This window comes from Cryptomeria japonica, chromosome 3 (genome assembly GCF_030272615.1).
Source record: "Cryptomeria japonica chromosome 3, Sugi_1.0, whole genome shotgun sequence".
Lineage (NCBI taxonomy): Eukaryota > Viridiplantae > Streptophyta > Pinopsida > Cupressales > Cupressaceae > Cryptomeria > Cryptomeria japonica.
Genome location: NC_081407.1, coordinates 196,020,845 through 196,027,769, shown reverse-complemented (window position 1 = coordinate 196,027,769; position 6,925 = coordinate 196,020,845).

Genomic DNA, 6,925 nt, shown 5'->3' with positions numbered 1-6,925 from the left:
AATATGATATCGCCCACATCAATAGACCGTCTCCCAAATGCCTCAACAAGAGTGTCATCATTCATCAAAATAAAAGGCATTGAACATGGCTCCAAATATGCAAGTTCATCATTTGATGAATTCATGTGGTGTGAGGCACATAAAACAAGAACCCAAGTGGATGCTAGTGAAGCAACTACTACAAGGGCCTTTCCCTTTCCTTTCCCCTTGATTTTTTCCTTATCCTTGTTAGACCCCTCACTTGAACTCTATTTTATTGATTTACCAACACTAATATTATTCTTTTCAAAATGTGTGTCAAGTGATCAATTTGCTTCTTCACAAATTTATGCTCATCATGATCAAGTCTTTTACAATAGGCACATTTGACCTTCTCTTTCTTAGGCTTGTCACCATTACAAGATTGGGTCTCATTAGTTGCTTTTGGGGCAGCTAGTTTCTTATCCTTCTCATTATTTTTCTTTTGATTCTTATCCTTATTGTTACTACTTTGTCCTTTATGTTTTTTTGTTCCTTGGGTGGTATCCAAGGTATTCCACATAGATGATTTAAGATTGCCCATCTAGATTAGCTTATCTTGCTTGCATGTGAGAGAGAAAAATCATCCAAGCATAGCATGGTAAATCAAGTTGTAAGTGTACCCTTGGTAGCACAAAAGGTAGAAAAAAACACTGAATATTCAGAAATTTACTTAAAGAGAATAATTGGAATTAGTTCTCCATCTTTCTTGTCAGTTCCACATTGTTTTAATTGCAACCTTGCTGATTTTAATTTTTTGAAGAAAGCTTAGATTGTGCTAAAATTTCCTAAACATACATACTTATGAGTTCATTTTCCAATGTGTGACCCCTCATTGAATATTGAGTTCCAAATAGAGCTTATAGATTTGTCTAGATTTCATTAGGAGTACTCACTGATTCAATAAGAAAGAGTAAATTAGGAGAAACAAATAAACACAAAGTTACATGTGTTGCATCACATATGTTGCTAATTTTAATGATTGAACGGGAGATCAATAATGAGCTCAGGTCAATCAGCCCTTGACCAAAATCATCTGAATCAGTAGAAATTTATTTCCCTTTAACAACACTAGAGTCTCTTGATACTATTGTCGGAGCCTGATCTACCTTTCAAGTTCTTTTCCATCATTCTTGCATTGCACCAATTCAAGCTTCAACTGATCATTCTCATATGTCAATTTGCAACATTCATTAGATCTGTCCTTCAACAACCAAGTCGGGTTATCTTCACTCTTCTTCCGGTCTTCAATCTCCTTTGTCAGCTTCATCACAATGGATTGCATCTCATTCTTCAAGACTGCATTCTCCCTAGCCAACTTCTCACATTCATCTGTCTTGTCTTGTATAGATTGATTGTCAATACTTTGTCCTTCTTTCTCCTTCAGTTTATCCATCAATTCCTTTCTCTTCTCTCTTTATGTGCTTACTTGATCTTTCAAGGTTTCAATGAAATCTTTAGTTGCATTCAGGTTTCTTTTCAGGGAACTTAATTCATTTCTTGTTGCATCAAGATCTTCAAGTGCCACATTAAATTGTCTCTGCAAACTGGAGTCCATTGATTCAATCTTCTAGATCTTCCTCAAGTTGTTAGGCTTCTTCTAAGGCACAAGGCTCTGATACCAATTGTTAGAATCAATGAACACTGAGAGGGGGGTGTGAATCAGTGTTTTATAATTTGCAAATGTATTAAGTTGATTCCTAAACCACCAGATGCACAAGAAAGAAGGCAAAATGCAGAAACACAAAACAATTAACCATGCAACCATAACACCAAAATTTTTTAACGTGGAAACCCGAAAAGGGAAAAGCCACAGTGGGATTAGAACCCACAATATTATTATACTATGGCTGGAAGAATGATAATATTACATGAGGGGAATGCACTTGCATTCAGGCACAATGCCTAGAGCTCACTGCTTAATTACAAAAGGGCTATAACTCAGAGGAAGGCTCACTGCCTTACAAAATAATATAATTGATTAAAATAATGAGTGAACTGAATTATAGCATCTAACTATGGCAAAATGCAATTTCGGTTAGGCTTTGATTATCTTCTGCAACTAACCTGTTATTTTGCTTTGTCACACACCAGAGTACCAAAATCTTCAATCACCTCACGAAACTTACAAATTTGCTCACACGGACTTCCTTCGCTCATTACACTTCCAAAATGATCAACCAAATCAATCTTATATATCCGTACAAACAACAAAAAATCATTAACCAAGTCAACTTCAAAAAACCGCAAACACGCAACATGAAATGTGTATCACAAAGTCGACTTAAGCTATCCACAAATCCAAATGCAGACCAAAACAAAAAGATAATAGGCTTTCCATAAGTCGGCCCAATCACCTCAAATAGGAAACTGGTCATTGATTTCAACCCATCGAATCCGCAACATACGTTACACAAAGATGGCTATGTTCTAACTAAATTACCGAATATCAGGATCATGAGATAATCTGTCTCAAACCTTGAATCAACTACCTAGATCGCCACAACCAAAATTACAACACCAAGATGTGCACCATGATCTCATGCTCTACCGGTTACTAAGTTCCACCTTCCATACTTATGCCTATGAGAAAAATGACTTCTGGTAAACAAGATTTATGTACACTAGATGTGGTTTGCAAACTAAGTTGCCATCAATGACAACCCCTAAACATCTATCATGCACCAATCTTCACTGGAACAGTGTCTCTTGACAACAACATCTACTAAAGCACTTAGGATTTCTTGTGTCTAGAGTAACTTTAGTTTCCAATTCCATCGTTATCATATGCAAACTATATTTTCTTATGTAGATTACCATGCAATATTTATACCCAAAATAGTTGTAAGGAGTTGAAAGAGGAAGTGTTGTTTGACCCATGATGCAGAAACGTAGAAAAAAATTATTAAAAGAAAGAGAATAGAACACCCATACCCCTTTTCACTAGTCTCATAAATAAACACAAAGAGTAAATCAGGAGAAACAAAAAAACACAAAGTTCCACATGCTTCATCACATCTATTAAACCACTTAGGTTTTTTTGTGTCTAGAGCGACTTTAGTTTCCAATTCCATTGTTATCATATGCAAATTAGATTTTCTTATGAAGATTACGATACATGATTTATACCTAAAATAGTTGTAACAAGTTGGAAGAAGAAGTGTTGTTTGACCCATGATGCAGAAACACAAAAAAAAAATATTGAAAGAAAGAGAATAGAAGAACACGAATACACCCCCACCCATTTTCACTAGTCTCATAAAGCACCCGCCTCCACCCTCCATCCCCCCAACTATTACAATGTTGACACTTTATATTTGAGTGTCATTACAAAGATTTTGCCAAATTAAAAGTCTCAAGGTCCACAATGGCCTAAAGTACAACTCAAGACACAAAAATAACATGATAAAAAAAAAAATTAAAAATAGCTTTTATCTGCAATATCTAGAAAATGAAAGGAAAAAAACGATCAAGACTAACATGGAAGGAAAGTGCTTGTATCCAAATTTTCAAAGATATCTTGTTCAATAAACTTTGACACTAGAGCAAAAGATATGATTTTTTGAAAAAAAATTGAATTTGTCTTGTAAGAACCGTCTTTCTAGCAAAAACACTTTATTTCTAATTTAATTTATATAAAATCTATCTAAGTAATACAAAACATAAACAAAACCTAAAAATATTTGGATGCTACAAACAAAACTCATAAAGCATTTTTCTTTCCAACAAGCAAAAGTGAAAAAATGATGCAAATTTAACCTTGAACCTATAGAGAAATGGATGTGTGATTTATTTTTGGATAGCAATTTTCGCAAGATCTTTTTAGTATTGCAAAATATAAGAAATACCTAGATGGTTTTTTATTGTTGAAAATAAAACCTCTAAAAAAAAATTTATATTTGACTTGCAAAAGATACAAATATGATGTAAAAATAAAAATGCCTTCAATCTTGCATCTAATTTTTTTCTACATTTTTTTTGGTGAAATAAAAGCCAAATCTAAATTTCTTGAGCCTTCTAAATGCTACGAAAAAGCTTGCATCTGCATGTTTCTTAGTAAGTAACTACCATTGAAAAAAATATGTCTATGGGATTAAAGGAACTAGAACTTCGATTTGGACTTTGAGTTACGTGCATGTGCAAAAGGATAATTTATTTGATATTTGCTAACGAATTAGATAAAAACGTAATTTTTGGAAGTCCCTATTTTTTTCAAATTCTACTTTTCACACTTATTTTAACATCCTATAATTTATAAGTTGGTAATTCTAATTCTTTTGTGTTTTCACCTGTTATAAAATATCATTTTTCTCAAGGATAAAACATGTTAGGGTTAGATAGATTAGTTCTCTCTTTTTGTTAGAATAGGAATGTTCAAATTAGTTTTTTTGTTGGAAGAAATAGTTTATCCTAGTGTCATATTTAGTGGGATCATTTAACAAAAGAATAAGCATTTATTTTGTTAAATCAAATTTGATGCACCATAATATACACTGGGGTGTTTATCCCCATAGACCTAGGATTTAACATTACTAGGTGTTTTAATATTATTCTTAAATACCTAAACACACATATAGTTTAAGAGAGTAATCATTCCAATCTCTTCTTTATTCATTAGTTTCCTATGGAGGTAAAAAGATAAAATTAGGGGCTTGACCTAAAGTCAAGCTCCTATTACAGCCACTTCCTTTCTCCCTATTTGTACTTGCATGTACTGGAAACCTCTCAAATGCTTAAAGGTTTTTTATTATTTCTCTTTCTATTATTTCTTCAATAGCTTGCCTAAAATTGTTAGTTCAAATTAATCTTGTTGGTAGGAAAGAGCCAACTTTGCAACAACACACATCCACTACAAAAGAGATTGATATCAACACATTCAAAGGACATGATATACATGAGACATGCTCTTTTGTCTTACTTACCAGTTTCATGCATTCCTTTAATAATGTTCCTCATGCCTTTATCTCTAATTCTTAATATAACATGGAACCTAAAGTCTCTCTAAGACACTTGATTCAATAAAAATGAGATGTTGATGATAGTGTCCGAGGGTTTTCTTCTCATTCATTTTCCTTGCTTGTTTGTGTTGGTGTTGGAAATAAGCCACACCCGGACCAACAATGGACTGGTCCAAGAGGGGCTAGTAGCTCAGTGGTAGAGAACTCTAGCAGTGTATGGAAGGTCCTAGGTTCGAGTCCTATTTGTTCCATGTCTGAACATGGTATCACAGCCAGGTCCAGGCTAGGAGCCCCAAGCACACGAGAGGTGTGGCTTAAGGGGGGGATGTTTGTGTTGGAAATAAGCCACACTTAGAACGACAATGTACTGGTCAAACAGGGGCTAGTATCTCAGTGGTAGAGCACTCGAGCAGTGTATGGAAGGTCCTAGGTTCGAGTCCTAGCTGGTGCATGTCTCAATAGTTTGATGGGGTTGCCACCTTCTTGATGGCCTTATTCTACCTCTTTTCCATGGTGACTTACTACTACATATCCAATAGGGTCTACTTTTAAAACAATTTGGTTCTTTTTTTGAATTATTTCTTCAATATATTAAATTTGATAAAACATTCCTAGACCATCCTCACCTCAAATATGATGAACCCTCTTCTACCCTTGCACCCATATATACCTATTTTAACATTTCTTCACCTACCTGCCATTTCTTTTATCCATCCAAAGCTAAACCTAGATCCTAAACACCTTTTTTTTACTCTCCTAAGCATTCTCTTAGAACCCAAGCTAGTAACTCTCCCACCTAGATGATTCGAACATCTCCTAAGAATGGCCCCCATCCCTTCTTTCATGTTCACACCATAGCATGTTTGGTCATCACCAATCATTATTATACTCTATAAATAATCATTCTTATGCGTTATAACAAATCATTATCATGATCTAAAATCTAAATATTAAGATCTTAATGAGGGAGGTGTCAATCTTTCTTATAAAATACCTATCTCATCTTCTCTTGACGACACCGCTCCATTTTTATATGAGTTCAATCATGATAACACTTATGATTCCTCTCCAGTATATTCCATGTCCCCTATTTCTATCATAACTAATATAAATTTTCTTTCTCCTAAAAATTTATTTTTAATCCATTGCTTGTGTTCCTTCTATAATTTTAGAATTCACTCTCAATACACCTTTAGAACCCTCTTCTTTAGTCTCCTTGTAAGGCGTTCTTCAAAAAGTCATTAGATTATTTTCCCTTTTGTGTTTGGTTTATTAAAATCATACAATTATTCTCTCAATTATGTGGCTACATATTACGTGACACACATAGCTTTCTTATTTTACTTGTTGTCACTCAATGACAACACAATTTGGGTTCAACCATCTTATCTTCTTTTGAGTCACTATAGAATCATATTAATTTTTATTTTCCTCTCATAAATTTTAGGGGACATGAACAACTTGTTCTAGGAGTAGACATCTTATATATGACCTTCTTCAAGACCTTTACCTCTTCATATGCCCATTCATCCACCTTAAAATGATTACATACATTTCTTCCATGTAATTATTTTTAAGGGTGAGAATACATCTACCATTTATCCATTCTAGCATTCTTTCCTAGCATCCACAATTTTTGGTCCAAATTATAGAGTATGCTTGGACATGGCCACCATTATTAGGATTTCCTAAAAATTGAGTACACCGACACATGCAATCTAGCATTGTATTTATGCATGAATCACCTAGAAATAGAGCATGCTATTTTAAGTGATTGTGAAGTCCATCAAAAAAATTTAATCAACTAGAAAAGAAAGTATGCTAGTACAAGTGAATGGGCTTGCCTCCTAATTCTCATGATTCCAAGTCATAAAACAAGCTAGCACTTGAATAATGTATTTTTTCTTCATATCGATAAGCTTCCTTTTTCTTTGGGTACATTAGTTTGT